Below are 18,020 nucleotides of genomic sequence, written 5' to 3'. Positions count from 1 at the left end.
CCTATTTTTGAAATTCCAATACATCATCTATTGCATATTAAATATAAGCATACCACATATAAATGCAGAGAAAATTAGTAGAACCATGTGAAATGTATAAATGACTGGTGCTGTCAGTTTTTATACTGTGCTATAATATTTTTATATACTGTATTATATAAATATACACATAAATATATATATACATATATGTATACACACACATATATACATATATATATACAGTCTAAAAAAACACCACTTAGATTTTATTCTGAATCGTACACAATGTTACCTTTAAGCACTCACTTTCTCTAATGTTTAGTTAAATAAAATAAAGCCCAAATAAATAAAATTGGCAAGGCATAAGGCACTCACTCTTTAGCAAACACTAGGTAATGCCAATGTAACCTAAATCTGTGATTTGCAATAAGGGAGTGGTTGACATTCCAAGCACGTGCTAATGTGTAACAAAATTAGACTGGAAATATATTAACATTGGAGAAGTGTCAAATCTCTGAAATAAATTCACTCCAACTTGGTGGAACCTGCAACTCCAGCAGGGAAAAAGGAGCTCCTCCTGTGCTGTATTATGCCTAACAAAATAAAGAAGGTTCCTTTAGTAAACCGTGAGTTCTTAGAAATCAGAAAGCAAGCTATGCTGGCAAAATAATTGCATTCCTCTCCTGGCCATTGTGGAGATGGCAAAATATTGATGAAACAGAGGTGGCAAAACAGACATCACTGGATGATTTTGCATGTTTCTGAAAAAGGATGATTGGTTCAGAATTGGTGAATATTTATGAACCTTAGTTTCTCATCATCGCTTTAGAGGTACTTTCTGCAAAGATTTACCTAAATATTACAAAAATCACAGTCATTTGTATGAACAAAAAGCTTCCTCAGGAGAAACCACAGGGATGTTTAGGTTGGGGAAGCAAGCCATTAACCTTACCTACCATCAACTTTCAAATGGTTGACAAAATCATGGAGTGGAGATATGTTTAATTAGATGAATATCTTTGATGACAGGTTCCAACTATTATTTTAAAATATCCTAAAATATATGCACCCATTTGAATATTTTAATAAATGGAAACAAATTAACAAAATGACATTCTCATCCCCAAAACAACCCCTGCCTATTAATTTCTAATCCAATTAGTCATGAGTTCCTATTGGTATACAAAACTGACCTCTACTTCTCATACTGTCATGGCCTTTAGTTACCAAAAATCTCAGTAATTTCCACAAGAATCAATGCCAACATTCTTTCATTACATAAGTTACACCGACAGCATAGAAAGACATGTCCTAACACACACACACACACACACACACACACACACACACACACACAATTTGTTCAAATTGTGGTTGAAAATATAAAAATATTAAAACATCCACTGTACCCACAGCAAAGCCCAAAATAATTTGCATGTAAAGACAGTTTAGGTTTTGGTACATCTTACATTCTAGGAACCTCACCGCTTCTTAATTGTAATTTCTGTTTTAGTCTAAGTGATTTATTTTCATTTCTCTCTCTCTCTCTCTCTCTCTCTCTCTATATATATATATATATATATATATATATATATATGTATATATACACACACACACATATACATATATACTATTTCTCACATTTTTGTTTTGCTTCTTCTGCCTTAAACAATCCATATTTCTTCTTTCTCACAATTCTTTACTAAATTCTGTGATAAACATTGGGGAGTGTGTTTTGGACTTTGTGTCCTCAGGGAACATTATTTATTATAAACATTATTTATTACAATCTCCTCACTTGTCTGATTATTCTACTAGACCATGAGGAACTACAATTCTTGGTGATTAGTACAGTGCCTGGCACAAAACAGCCAATGCATCAATGTTTGCTAAAAGCAATAATTTGGAAAATATCTCAGCTTTGATTCCCACAGTTTATAAGAAGAGAAGATCTGGAATCAGACTCTCCAGATCCAGTCCCCCGCTCTGTTACTTATTAGCTGTGCAGCTTTAAGAAAGTTACATAACTTCTTTAAGTCTCAATTGCCTAATCTATGAAATGGAGTCCTAAGAAATTCTAACTTGCCTAGTGGCTAAGAGAATTTAGTAGGATCAGAGTTAATAAAGTGCCACTTGGTAGTATTATCATTTGTTTTCAAGAAGGATAAATAATAGCAGGGAATATATATTCTAACATGAATGACAATTTCTTTTTAATTATCTGAAAGGTAAACTGGACATAGAAATCACATATGTGAGGTACATTTTATGAAGAAAACTGAAAATAAGCTCATCTATCAGCCATTCAAATCTGGAAGCCTAACTGTCATATATTCAAGAATGAAAGGCAACTCCTTCTATTTTTGAAAGCCACAAATGAATAAACTCGCTCTCTACAAAGGTAATTTTAAGTATTATCTACTTCCTTTTTTTAATTTATTTATTTTGAGAGAAAGAGCAAGAAAGGGAAATAGAATCCCAAGCAGGCTCCACAATGTTAGTGCAGGGTCCCACATGGGGCTGGAACTCATGAACCGTGAGATCATGACATGAGCTAAAAGTCAAGAGTCAGACGTTCAACCAACTGAGCCACCCAGGCACCCCAGTATCATCTATTTCTTAAAATTTCCCCCTCACATTATAATATATACCACACACATGCACACACACCACATTATCCAGTAGTTTGCACAGTGCTATAGAAATAATTGATTCTCAACATTAACACATTGGTAAATTTCTCTCTTCGTTTTCAAATGGCTTTCGAGCTTAATTCAGTGGAGAAAAAGACTGACCAACTACTAAGTGATCATGGTAGAGTCTTCCTCATTACTTTAAATGAACTTGACCCACCCACACAAAGGCACTGCTTGAAGAGAACTAAAAACCAGTAATAAAAATGAAGCTGCTAAATCTGTATTTTAAAAAAATTAACATTTGTTTATTTTTGAGAGACAGAATGTGAGCAGGGGAGAGGCAGAACAAGAAGGAGACACAGAATCCAAAGCAGGCTCCAGGCTCTGAGCTGTCAGCACAGAGCCCAATGCAGGGCTTGACCCCACAAACTGTGACATCATGACCTGAGCCATAGTCAAATGCCCAACCAACTGAGCCACCCAGGCACCCCTGCTAAATCTGTATTTTATTTGACTTTTATCAAGGATTTCCTGAACCCAACAGACTCCTGTATTCATTCTTCTGCTTATACTGACAAGACAGTTTCTTCCTACTCTCTTCAACAAGTCATAGAAATGATTTGGGTCAGACATGCTCTCTCTTTGTGACACTAGCACCACTTCCAATACTTGAGGTACTCAGTTGAGTACCAATTTACTCATTTATTCATCAAGGAGTGTAGAATAAATTACCAAGAAATTACTGCAACCATGAGCTTTTTTTTTTTTTTTTTTTTGCATTGAGAATGTCATTTCCCACAAGTCTCCTTGCTACAATTTTTTGCTGTCTGCAATTCACTGTTGCTCATAATATAGCAAGAACCAACTTTCAAAATTTGTAATTCCAGTTATGTCACATCTCATTTAAAATATTTCAGTGCCTGCATCACTCAGAATCAAATGCAAACTCTTAAGCTGACATAGAAATCCCCCTTTTGTTTTCAACTCTGGCTTGCTCTTCTCTTTTATTACCCTTCTTCACAGAATGTTGTTTTTTGTTTTTGTTTTTTTTTTCACCTAGCTAATGTCTTCACAAATGTTGTCACTAAATGCAATCATCACTTCTAGCAAAATTTCTAGAGCCTTAAAATTTCATTCAACTGCCCCTCTTTGAAGCTCCAAAATATCACAAATCATATTATAATTATAATTTTACTTAATGTCTCCAACATTCAATTTGAGTTTCTTAAGGGCAGAGATTACATATCCATATTTCATATCTAGTTCTGAGTACTGCATACTGCAAGTAATGAGTGATCAATGTTTGTATAACAATTTAGTTTTTACAAAATATTCATATAGATATTAATTAACTATTGTCTAATAGATAATTGTCTAATAAATATTTTCTAGTAAATAATAAATATTGTCTAATAAATATTGCCTAATAAACAATTAACTTTATTGTCTAATAAAGACAATTTCAGGGGGTGTAGTATAATAGATGTTTCTCCTTCCAGTTTTCACCAAAAAAAAGAAAAAAAGAAAAAAGAAAGACCTGTAACTTGCTCTTGAATTTCTGGACTTAAAATTTGATAAAATTTCTATTCAATTTTATCATATAAAATCAATCCAAGGCTGAGTTCCCCTAATAAATAATTTCCATTCCAGTGTCATGGCTTTGACAGGTAAGTTACTTCAGACAAGCATCCATTATTCAAATATTAATTCAAATACATAATGTATATGCAAAGAATCAGAAAAAGAGTCACCAAAGATATACAGATCTGTTCAAAGTCCTATATATGGGCACAGCAGTATCTCAGTTACTTATATCAAGTAGTTTCCAATTGAAAATTGCGTTCTGCTGCTTGAATAAGTTAAATGTATTTTATAGTGACTTGTGATGTGCATCGCTAATATTAATCTGCCACTTTACTTACTTTTTCACTTTTTACATTTTGTTTTGATCAGAACATTTTCTATCAAAGCTCAGTCTTTATGCTGATTTTAAACTCCCTCATACATTACAGCAGGCACTGTAATAAAAGGTCACCACCCACCCTAGTAATTTAATCAGTATAAAGTGAAGGAAACACATTCTTCAAAGATCCCACAGGCATGTCCTCTTGTTTCCTTTACATTTTCATATTCACTACTGACCTCGACTTTGCATTCTTAAAGTCTATTAACCCTAGACAATAAGCAGTGAAACACTGTTTCTATGGGGACTTTTAGACAGCTAGTCCACAGACTGAACTAAATTATCTGGACATTTTCTTCATCTCTGAAATAAGTTGCTTTTAACAGATTAACTCCAAGGGTCTTTCCAGCTCTAATATTACGCTATGTTGAGGTGGGGCATAGATTTTCATATTGAGAAATAAATACTTAGGACTTAACTATTTTATAGTTAAACCATAAAGTTGGGCATGGCAAACAAAGTGTAACAGCCCTATTTTCAGGCTATATTCATAGAGATAAAGTATGAAGAAAAAAAGGTTAGCCTCCTCTATAGAGTTTTATGGTCAGTGCTGGTTTTCATACTTCAAATGATACCACCACTCCCTGCTTCTGCTTCAAGTTGATTTTCATCATGAAGAGAGGAGTGGGAAGTGGTCTTCTACCAGATGCCAAATAAATTTTACCAAAATCAAATGCTTATTCAGTTCCCTGATTCTCATCTGGATTCCAAATTCTTTGTCCTGTAGTTTGTATGACAACAATGGATTTGATGCCCTAAATGCATCAATTTTCTTCAGCATGATACTGGTTTGCCATGTATCAATTTGGGCCTCTGTTTCACGTTTGGAGCATGCATTTTCTCTTCATTTCTCACATTTTTTCTTTCAGTTTTAGTCAATCTACAGTCTTTCCTATGCCAGATTATACAGGTATTTTTTCATTTCAAACCATGCTGTTCAGTGCTCCATGTTCATGAGGGGCATCTTTTCTCTTGATGGTAGTTTCTTCCAAGACATTGCCAATTTCAAGTTTCTCATCTATTGCATCAGTTTCTCTTCATGTATTTAACTCCTGGAGTTTCTGCTCACTCTGCTTCATTTGATATGTTAGCGTCACAATCATTACTTTTCAACCTCTCTGGGTTCTAACCAAGGAAAAAAGTAGCATCCATAGGGTAACTATAGGGAAAGAAGGATACCAAGGTGTTGTTTTTATTAAATGAGATACAGTAATTGCCAAAGTAAAGGATCTTGAGTAAGACAGATTGCAGAAAAATTATTTTACATTACTTTTATAGTATTTATTTACTGCTACATATTTCAGCCAGCTTCCTGTAGTACAAAAGGTTTTACTTCTAGAAGTGTCCTTAGTTCAGAGAAAATGAAACAGAGAGAAAGCCAGTTAGTGCATTCCTAACACAGTATGCCTTTCCCTCTTAAAGATGTCTAATGAGGGGCACCTGGGTGGCTCAGTTGGTTGAGACTCTGACTCTCGATTTTAGCTCAGGTCATGATCCCAGAGGCATGGGATCAACCCTGGCATCAGGCTCAGTGCTGAGCATGGAATCTGCTTAAGATTCTCTCTCTTTCAGGGCGCCTGGGTGGCTCAGTTAAATGTCCAACACTTGATTGCAGCTCACGTCATGATCTCATGGTTTGTGAGATCGAGCCCCCTCACTGGGCTCTGTGCTGACACTGCGGGGCCTGCTTGGGATTTCTCTCACCTTCTCTCTCTGCCCCTCCACTGCACATGCGCTCTCGCTCATTCTCTCTTTCTAACTAAATAAATAGTTTAAAAAAGATTTGGGGCACCTGGGTGGCTCAGTCAGTTAAGTGTCCGACTTCAGCTCAGGTCATGATCTCGTGGTCAGGGAGCTCAAGCCCCGTGTTGGACTTTGTGCTGACAGCTCAGAGCGTGGAGTCTACTTCAGATTCTGTGTTTCCCTCTCTCTCTGTTCCTCCCCCACTCATGCTCTATCTCTGTCTCTCAAAAGTAAATAAAAATGTTAAAAAAATTTTAAAAAAAGATTCTCTCTCTCTCTCTCTCTGCCCCTCTTTCCCTCTCCCTCCATCTCTCTTTCTCTCTCTCTCTCACACACACACACACACACACGTGATTGTGTGTATAATTTTATATTTAAATTTAGATTAATTTTAAAAAATTTTAATTTTTATAATCTTATTTTTTTTTAATTTTAAATAATTTTAACATTTTAATTTTAAATCAATTAAAAAATATGTCCAATGAAAGCCAGTTTTACTAAACTTTAGATAGGTTTCTTTGTGACTATAGGCCTTCTTTTTCTTAAAACATTTAACATGTTTTCTCTCCCTCTTTGAGATGCAGATTTTCTCCCAGATTCCTGCCTGTTTTCCAGGCATTTCCAGGAATGTCTTCCTCAAGAATCTGAGAATCACCCCTTTGAAATGTAATTATCAAGAATGATAGAACCCCTATCTTTCAGTCTCTGTAAGAGGATAGGTAGGAGTCTAACTTTGATAAGCTTCAATTAGCAAACACAGACGTCATAATCACACTGATCACTTTCCTCCTTAATGTCCTAGAATACTTTCCCACTAGCTCAGTCCAGTGCATAAAAATTTTCCTGCCTTTTATTTCAATGGAGGTTAGTTCAATCTCTCTCCAATATTGCAATGCTCTTTATCCCTATGTAATGGTCCAGTACAATTTCTCTTTGACAGTATTAACCCTTCTTTGGGAAGAAGCCAATAAATGAATGGAAGGGAAAAACTGGAAGGATTCAATAAATTTCCACTCTAACCCCTATGGGAGAAAGGAAGAACACATAAATGTTTATTAAAGCAGTAGAAACAGAATGATCTTTCATCCCCTCCACTCTCAACAGCTCTGTTCATACTTTATTTTCCTTGAGTAGAATACAATGAATGCCCTGACATACATGAACAAGAGCATGGTGAGAGAACTAAAAACCATGACTTCTATAAATTGTTGAAACTTTTATTGGGGCCGGGGAGGAGATTCACCAGGGTGCATGCTTGCAAACATCAAATATTTAAAGGGTTTGGAAAGGGGAAAGTTATAGGGAAAAGGGATTCAGACTTCTTTTACTTGGTCTCAGAAAACAGTGCCAAGACTAATGTATACAAGTTAAAATGAAAAATGTTTCAGTTCAATATAAAAAGAACTTTCCAAAACCTTGAAATATTCTAAGATGGGATACACTCAGCAAACCTGGAAGGTGGTGAGTACACTGTCAAGAGATATAAGACACAGTGGTTTTAGGAAGTCTAGATTGAAATACTGAAGAGAAATTTCAAAGACCACAGGGATGCGTGGGAAACCAAAGGTGTAAATTTTCTTCTAGCTTTGAAAATATCCCTCTTTTTAAATTGAAAACATAGGGAATTTTTCAATTTAAAATATGGAGAATAAACTCATGTGAGGTTGACAAGAAGAACACAGTATTAGGGTGCCCAGCTGACTCAGTTAGCAGAGCACACAACTCTTGATCTCAGGATTGTAAGTTGGATCCCCATGCTGGGTGTAGAGATTGCTTAAAATTTCTTAAATGGAAAATGAAAAAAAAAACTGTATCAAATAAAAACATTAAATGGTTTAAACACACACACACACACACACACACACACACACACACACACACACACAGTTTCCCTTACTAAAGTTTTTCTGAAGACACTTACTAGGAATAAGGAAAAAATACACAACTACTATGAACATAAAACCAGAGAGCCACATTACTGTGCATTCTCTGTTAGCAACCAATAGTCCCCGCAAGGATGAGAGAAACATTTTGTTATCACTGCATCCTTTATGGTCATTATTAGCCTTTAAAGCTGCAAGTGCTGCATTTCAAAATTCTTTTCTTCACTTTGCTTTCTTAACTGCATCTTTCACCTCCAAGCTAGATTAAGCTATCTATCACAGGAAACATAAAGTAGACCAATGACCTTAAGAAATTCAGAAATGGTGGGATCTTTGATTTTCAAAATAGATTAAAAATAGGATGATTTCAGATGTCCCTGTCGAATGACTCCTCTGGGAAGATCAGTCTGTGACTATTAGTGTGAATTGTCCACTATGCTGGGCTGCTAAAAGACTGTCAATTGCCATGCAGAGTATGCTTTACAGAAACCTTCTCTGAAATGTGTAATAGCTTTAGCAGCTGGATAGAAATTACCACACACTTCCTGGTCACCAAATAGAAGAGTCAGCTACCACAGTGATATGAAATGAAGGCTCACAGCAAGGTTATAAATCCAAACCAAACAAATTTCTAAGATTCATAAGATTTCCTAAGATTCACAGGTATAGACTCATCCCATGCATTCTCTGACTTACAAGGATGACCTGGATAAAACAGACTCATTGGCGTTTTGAACACCAGATGAAACATATTACTGAAGGGGGGTTGTCAACAATGTCTGCATCCAATAACAGCACTTTTTTTTATTATTCAGCTATCCTTTATATACTATGAGAATATAAAATTATAAAACAAAAGAAGTAGAGAATCTTAATATTACTAAGTTTATGTGGTTTTCTATACAGATGAGACTATCACCATGAAACCACAGTGCACAATTTTAACATAATCACATCCTAAAATCTTGTTCAGATGGTTTTCCATTTAAATATTATTCAACTGATCTAATAAAAAAGTTGAAGTTTAAAAAAATATAGTTGAGTAGGGGTGCCTGGGTGGCTCAGCTGGTTAAGTATCCAACTCTGGATTTTAGCTCAGGTCATGACCTCAAGGTTCATGGGTTTGAGCCCCATGTCAGGCTCTGCGCTGACAGCGTGGAGGCTGTTTGGGATTCTTTCTCTCCCTCTCTCTCTGTATGTGTATATGTATATGTATATGTATATGTATATGTATATGTATATGTATATGTATATGTATATATATGTCTCTCAGCTGTGTATATATATATATGTATATGTGTATATATATATATATGTATGTATCTGTCTCTGCTGTATATATACAGAGAAACAGAGAGAGAGAGAGAGAGAGAGAGGGAGAGGGAGAGAGGGAGAGGGAGAGAGGGAGAGGGAGAGGGAGAGAGGGAGAGGGAGAGGGAGAGAGGGAGAGGGAGGGGGAGAGGGGGAGAGGGGGAGAGGGGGAGAGGGGGAGAGGGAGAGAGGGAGAGAGGGAGAGAGGGAGAGAGGGAGAGAGGGAGAGAGGGAGAGAGGGAGAGAGGGAGAGAGGGAGAGAGGGGGAGGGAGGGAGGGAGGGGGGAGAGAGAGAGAGGAGTAAAATGTGTTATATTCTTCTTTAAGGATCTTGTCCTAAATGTTTCTCATTTACTTTCCACCAAGATAAAAGTGAATGTGTACCTCATGCTTCCTGTTATGTACAGACATCATCAATCAAGACTTAAACCAGAAAGGAATTTTAAAATCTATACAGTGCTTTTAAAATAAATAACACAGGACACCTGGGTGATTCAGTCAGTTAAATATCTGACTCTTGATTATGGCTCAGATCATGATCTCAACAATTCTTGAGTCTGAGACCTACTTTGGACTCTGTGCTTACACTGCACAGCCTGCTTAGGATTCTCCCTCTCTTCCTCTTTCTCTGTCTTCCCCTACTTATATGCTATGTCTCTCTCTCAAAATAAATAAATAAACTTAAAAAAAATAAGGAGGGGTACCTGGGTTGTTCAGTTGGTTAAGCATGTGACTTAAGCTCAGGTCATGATCTCACAGCTCATGTGTCCGAGCCCCGCATCGGCTCTGTGCTGACAGCTCAGAGGCTGGAGCACCTTCAGATTCTGGGTCTCCCTCTCTCTGCTCCTCCCCTGCTCACATACTCTCTGTCTCTCAAAAATAAATAAACTTTAAAAAATAATAAAATAAATAAACAAAATTTTAAAAATATAAATAAATAAATAAATAATAAATAATGAATAGATAGATAGAAATATTGCAATAATACATACCACTGACGTTAATATTAGGTAGTCTTGCCTGATTCTATAGAATGTCAAGGCCTGTGCCTCTTTTTATATGCTAAATAGTTTATTCTTCCTTAAGTAAATGACCCAGATCATTGAGTATGTCAGACTAGAATTCCAACTGGTCTACTGCTTCCAAGTGTCTCCATTCCTGGAACTTCTCACTTAAATTTAGGTGACAATTTGATTTCACTGGAGGTTACAAACCTTGCTCTTCATATCCTTAAAGAGAATCTCCTCTAATCACATTATTAAAACCAAGGAAAAATTGAAACTTTCAGCATCTCCAGCTCTCTAACGTCAAGAAAATTTTATCATTTGTTTTTCTATCTAGAGACAGAAACAAGAAGAAAAAAGAACATATAAGATGGACTATATAACTAGTGTAAAAGCCCATGGTTTTTCTCAAAGTGTATAATTTTTTCTTTTCTAGCAATTAGGCCTTTGAAGGCAGATAATCGTTTTCACTGCATGATCTCTTAGCAGCATTAAATAACCCAGAATAGATATTAAAACTGTATTTTCTTACAGTTTTGAAATGGAATTTCCAAATATGCACAAGATTTTTTTTCAAACCAGTGTCTAGCATGGAATTGTTATCAACAAATTTGTAACAATAAGGACTTTTTTTTTTTCCTTACTGGAAGGATCTTGTCTCTGGTAAGTTAGCTTGGATTTAAGTTTGTACTAAACTGGCAAGCATTGATATTTCTTTATAAAAGTTCTTGTATGTGTGCATTTTTACCCCCAAATGAATTTGCGTGCCTTGAAACAAAATCCCTTGCATTTATTTATGATAAAATTCTCTTGAGTTAATTATAGCATTTCAGATGTGGGAAGTGTGTGCACACTGCTTACTGACAGGTTGACTCGTGAAACTGAACACTGAAATTACTCTAATGAGCAGAAAGAATACTCAAGACAAATGATTGGATGCTGGAACTTTCTAAATTTTCTTGAAAAAGTCAAAGGGTGCCAAACCTGGGGAAACCTGTGAAAGAAATGATTATCACTATTTGTATAGAACAATACACACACACACACACACACACACACACACATACACACACACAAGATAATATAGATCTGTGCTGTCCAGTAAGTAGTCAGTAGCCATACGCAGTTATTTAAACTTGAATTAATGAAAATTTAATTTAAATATAAATTTCTTACCTGCACAAACAAAATTGTAAGTGCTAAGTAGCCTCATGTGGTTAGGGCTGCCATATTTGACAGTGCTAATCAGTAATAGTTCCACTATCACAGAAATCTCTATTGAACAACAGTAATATAGAAACATTTGAACACTCTTTAAGCCAGGAATCTCCTCCCCAATATCTTCATTCATAATATAAATGTTCATGCATTACTTAAGCCCACATACAAATGTTCTAGGGATGCAGGAAAGATTTATTCTGGTACAAAAAAGGAGTTTTGGGGCACCTGGTTGGCTCAGTTGGTTAAGCCTCCACTTCTTGATTTTGGCTCAGGTCATGATCTCATGGTTTGTGGGATCAGCCCCCATGTCTGGCTTTGTGTGACAGCACAGACTACTTGGGATTCTCTCTCTTTCTTCCTCTTTTTCTGCCCCTCTCTACTCACGCATTCTCTCTGTCTCTCAAAATAATAAAGTTTAAAAAAAAGCTTTTTCTTTCTCTGTCAACCCTACCTCTGATAAAAGGTAAATCTCACTCTCTCACTCTCCTTTAAATGTCCTGTTACTCCTTTTCTTACTATCTACCAAGTCCAGTTTCAAGAAAAAGATAAGCTTTTAGGTACTTAAAGCATAGGGTGAATCTTCCTTCCTTGCCTCACTGAAATATAACTGAGTCATATATATATATATATATATATATATATATATATATATATATACACACACACACACACACACACACACATATATACATACACATGCATCTATATAATACATGATACATATTACATATACATATGTGTACATATTATACATAATAAACACACAAATATGTACACATATATACATATGAAAATCATCACATTTTGTCAGGAGATCGTTTGGGGAAAAGAAAGATTTTTTTTTTCCCAAAAGCCTTAATTAAAGCAGTTATTTGCCTATTTATAGCATAGCTGGGAAAAGTGCTAATCCTGTAGTTCTGACAAGGCTATAATGGAAATCCGTCCACCAATTCTGTTCTGCACAACAACATTATGTACAGAGCACAGAACCAACAGCAACCTAAATGAGTTATTCATTCATATCATTTATTCATTCAGTAAATAAATATTATTTATTTATTCTGTGGAGCACATTTGGTTATTTCAGAAGGCAAAGTAGCTTAAGAAACCGTTTCTATACTTCAGAAACTTACACTCTTGAAGAAAAATCCTATTAAATACAATTAAAACACGAAGTAATAGGGTGTCTTTTCTTCTTTAGCTACATGTAGTAGGGACATACATTTGAATAAATGATATTAAATGATTACAGCTATCAGGGCGCCTGGGTGGCTCTGTGGGTTGAGCGTCCAACTTCGGGTCAGGTCATGATTTCATGGTTTGTGAGTTTGAGCCCCGTGTCGGGCTCTGTGCTGACAGCTCAGAGCCTGGAGCCTGCTTTGGATTCTGTGTCTCCCCATCTCTCAACCCCTCCCCTGTTCATGCTCTGTCTCTGTCTCTGTCTCTCAATAATAAGTAAATGTTAAAAATATAAATTATTACAGCTATTACTTACTGATTTCTTAGTATACTGCAGGTGCTGTGAGAAATATTTTACATACATAAACCTAATGTTCCCAACAATTCTATGTATTTGAGATATTACCATCTCCATTTTACAAATAAAGGAAAGAAAGCATATGGTGTTTCAGTCACTGTTTCAAAATTAATATCTAGTATGTAAAGGATCATCATGCAAACCCAATTATCTGATAAAACAAGATGGTGGTATGTCAGAACCATAATTCACTAAGGACACAGGTTACTGAAACATGGAAGAAAGTGCCATTCCAACAGTCTTATCAGGGTAAGCTTCACAGAATAGGTAATATGTGACAGGGACCTTGCCGGTGGTAGTGATAATTTCTGAAGAGGGAATCGGTATACCAGCCAAGGCAGTGTATGTGCAGAATCACGGGGAACTGAAAGAATGACAACAGTTCCATTTTATTTGAGCAGAGAGTATTAGAAAATGACAGAGGGGAGGTTATAAAGGTGAGTCAGAGAAAGGTAACAAATAGTTTTGTAAAGCTAACTAGGTTAGGACTCTACTGTATAAGTAATAGTGAAACTATGAATGTCTTGTATATAGGGGAGTAACCTATATAAAATTTACTCTTCACAGAGTGGAGGGACCTGGATGATGAAGTAGGTGGCTCCTGAACTCCCCTGCTCCCACAAATGCACCAAATTTACACCGACACATACAGCAACCCCCTCTGAGAGAAATCCAGAAACCAGGTGAGTGACTCTTACAGACTGAGTGAAAGAGAAAATAACCACATCGAAACAGGTAGGAAAGGCTGAGACACTCTCACCATAAACTTCACCCCTGGCACATTGCCATATAACCAAAAGAAAACCAGTAAGTTTCAGCTTCTCCCTTAGGATCAAAGGGCTTGGACTGGACATCTAGCAGCACAACTTTTAAGGCGACCCAAGGGACAATCACCCTAAACACCTAGCTCTAAAAGCCAATAAGACACAAGTCCCACAGAACCAGAGCAAACAAAGAAGCAGTTCTTAAATGGGCATATGAGCATTCACTATGACTATTCCCCATGCATCAGCAGAGAGGAAGCAGGGAAAACACCCATCCCAAGTCTTTCCATTGAAGGAGTGTGATTGCATACTTGCTTCTGATTAACATGCTTTTAGGGGCTGGCTGTGATCCTCCCTGGAGCCCAGGGAAGCTGGTGGGCACTTCTCCACCTTTTCCCTCCAGCTCACTCCAACAATAAAGTCAAGTTGACAGTACTTCCCTGGAAGGAACTTGTGCACATACCTAGCACTCCAAATTTTTATGGTTGTCACTCAAAGCATGGTACCCAAGTCACACAGATATGACAGCTCATGACTTAGATACACAAGTCCCCTAGGACTACAGCAAACTAAGCAGTTTGTAAATGCCTGAGAATTCAGCACCTAATCAGTATGCATCTAGGTGCTGACTGCAATCTTCCCCTTGGAGCCATAAACAGGTATTCCATCTCCTCACCTACAGGGAAACACAATTAACAGCTTGTACTAAATATGGTGCTCCCATGCTGACTGAAGCATTAGTCACAACAGCCAAGATATGAAAACAAGCTAAGAGGCCATCAACAGATGAGTGAAGATGTGATACACCACCCGCCCCCCAACACACACACACACACACACACACACACACACACACACACACACACACTTTTCAGCCTTAAAAATGAAGGAAATGCTGGCCTTTGCAACACCATGGGTGAACTTGGAGGACATTATTCAAAGTGATATAAGCCAGAGGAAGACAAATACCACATGGTATTAATTATATATAAAATGTAATAAATAAAGCAGTACTGATAACTCAGAAACAGAACAGAATGGTGTTTTCCAGGCATGGAAAGGTAAGGGAAATGAGTAGATGGTAAAAGGGTACTAACTTTAAGTTATAAAATAAATCAGGTCTGAAGTTCTAAGGTATGACATGGTGACTCTAATTGATAATACTCTATTGTTCCTGTATAATTACAAATTGCTCGGGGTGCCTGGGTGGCTCAGAGACCTGAAATACCCATCCATATTGAATATGTGACTCATAATTAAAAATAATTTTAACTCTAGGGGCCCCTGGGTGGCTCAGTCAGTTAAGCATTCAACTTAGGCTCAGGTCATGATCTTGCAGTTTGTTACAGACCCAGATCGGGCTCTGTGCTGACAGCTCAGGGCCTGGAAACTGCTTCCCATTCTGTGTTGCCCTCTGTCTGTGTTTCTCTCTCTTTTTCTCTTTTTCTCTCAAAAATAAACATTAAAAACATTTTAAAAAAGAATTTTAGCTCTGTATGTCATGACATGAATAGATACCCAGGATACATTTCTAAGAGATAAAGAACACAATGAACTCCAACATTCATAAAATAACCAAAATTTTGTTTAAAAAAAAGAAAAAAAAAAAACAAACAGGGTGCCTGGGTTGCTCAGTTGGTTCAGTGTCCGACTTCAGCTCAGGTCATGATCTTGAGTCCGTGAGTTCGAAACCTGCGTCAGGCTCTGTGCTGACAGCTCAGAGCCTGGAGCTTGCTTCAGATTCTTTGTCTCCTTCTCTCTGCCCCTCCCCCACAAGCATGCTGTCTGTCTGTCTGTCTCTCTCTCTCTCTCTCTCTCTCTCAAAAATAAACAAATATTAAAAAAGATTTTTAAAGAAAAACATTAGGGGTGCCTGGGTGGCTTGGTCGGTTAAGCATCCGACTTCAGCTCAGGTCATGATCTCACGGTCCGTGAGTTCAAGCCCCGTGTCGGGCTCTGTGCTGACAGCTCAGAGCCTGGAGCCTGTTTCAGATTCTGTGTCTCCCTCTCTCTCTGCTCCTCCCCTGTTCATGCTCTGTCTCTCTCTGTCTCAAAAATAAATAAACATTAAAAAAAAATTTTTAAAAAGAAAAAAAAAGAAAAACATAAATAATGTAAAGTAAATTTACTAAAATTATTGAAGAAACATTCATTTAGGCATGGTTATCTTCACTGAGGGTTATCCTTCAAGTGGACTTCAAAGAATTTAAAATTTTTCTACATTATATAATTCTATATTATTTGAATTTTTATAGCACTGATTATTTTTTAATCAGAGAAGAATGTAACATTTATAAAAGCTATGGATTCCCTTCTTACTCTGTGTAAGATAATGATAATAAGCCCTGTCCTGTCAAATTCACAGGTATGTAGCCAGGCTGAAACAAGATAACATGCAAAAATTCTTTGGCAAGTATAAAGTGCTCTGCTACTACCACACAAGGAGGCTCTTTGCCAGGAGTCAACAATGCTTGTGTTCTTGGGAAGAGAAAAGACTGTTGCCATGTCACATCTACCTTGTTATAGGTGCAGAATATAAATCTTTATTTCTGGATTGACACCACCTACTGCAGATAGTTGTTAAGAAAGATTATCAAATTGTGAAGAACTGTTAACACACAATAAAATGCTACAAAAAATTACCATTTAAAGCATGAGAGTCAAGAGGAACTAGACTGAGGGATTCCAGAGAAGAGACTGAGAAAAATCTTACCTCTTTGAATAAATTTGTAGCCATATTTAAATAGCATAAATTTCTTCAATAAAGTTATTTTTTTTACCTTTTTGTCTCCTTTCTTTGTATCTTTACTCTTTCTTTCCCTCTTTCCCCCCTTTCTTCCCTCCTTTTTCCCCCATCTATCATTTGGCTATTTCTTTCTTTCTTTTTTTTTTTTTTTTTTTTTTTGAAGTATAGCTGATACACACGGTTATATTAGATTCAGGTAGATAACATAGTGATTGATAATTTTATGCATTATTCAGTGCTCACCACAGCAAGTGTAAACTCACCATCTATCACCATCCCATGTTACTACAATATTATTAACTGTATTCCCTACACTCTGCTTTTCATCACCTTGACTTATTTTTTTTTTAATTTTTTTTTAATGTTTATTTTTGAGAACTAGAGAGAGAGTATGAAAGGAGGGAGGGGTAGAGAGACAGGGAGATCCAATACAGGCTCTCTCCAGGCTCTGAGCTGTCAGCACAGAGCCCATGCCGAGCTCAAACCCACGAACCGCTAGATCATGACCTGAGCCTAAGCTGGAGGCTTAACTGACTGAGCCACCCAGGCACCCTTTATATCCATGTCTATCTCTGTCTTTGTCTCTATCTCTATAGATAGATATATAATTCTTTTAATTGACATTTATTTTAGAACAGCAAGTTTGCACCTCTTAAGCCTTTTCATCTATTTCACCCATCCATCCCCATCTCCCTTCTGGCAACTACCAGTTTGTTCTATTTAAGAGATTGTAGTACACTTGAAATTAATAACACTGTATGTTTATTATACTTCAATTAAAAATAATACTTTAAAAAAGTCTTTGTTCATTTGTTTTGTTTTTTAGATTCCACACAAAAATGAAATCAAAACCACAATGAGATATCATCTAATACCAGTCAAAATGGCTGGCATCAAAAAGACAAGAAGTAACAAGTGTTGAGGAAGATGGAGAGAAAAGGGAATCTTTGTGCGTTGTTGGTGGGAAAGTAAATTGGCACAACCTTTGTAGAAAATAATATGAAGTTTCTTCAAAAAATTAAAAGTAAAAATGCCATATGATCCAATAATTCCAGTACTGGGAATTTACCCAAAGAAAATTAAAATATACTAATTTGAAAAGATATCTGTACCCCTATGTTTATCGCAGCATTATTTAAAATAGCCAAGAAATGGAAGCAACTCAAATGTCCATCAATAGATGAATGGATGTGGCTTGCACACACACACACTGGATTATCATTTAGGCAC

The 18,020-nt window shown here is 36.6% G+C and overlaps 1 long non-coding RNA gene across 1 annotated transcript in view; it reads left to right on the top strand.

The window, feature by feature from the left end:
• Positions 1–17,789, top strand: part of LOC122237047 — a 45,750-nt gene extending 27,961 nt beyond the window's left edge. The window contains exons 5-7 of the long non-coding RNA XR_006215246.1: positions 2,211–2,383; positions 13,848–13,963; positions 17,617–17,789. This is a non-coding gene — a long non-coding RNA (uncharacterized LOC122237047). The remainder of the gene's footprint in view (positions 1–2,210; positions 2,384–13,847; positions 13,964–17,616) is intronic.
• The last annotated feature ends 231 nt before the right edge of the window (positions 17,790–18,020 follow it).

This window comes from Panthera tigris, chromosome A3, assembly GCF_018350195.1.
Source record: "Panthera tigris isolate Pti1 chromosome A3, P.tigris_Pti1_mat1.1, whole genome shotgun sequence".
Lineage (NCBI taxonomy): Eukaryota > Metazoa > Chordata > Mammalia > Carnivora > Felidae > Panthera > Panthera tigris.
This window is presented reverse-complemented; position numbering and strand designations above follow the sequence as displayed.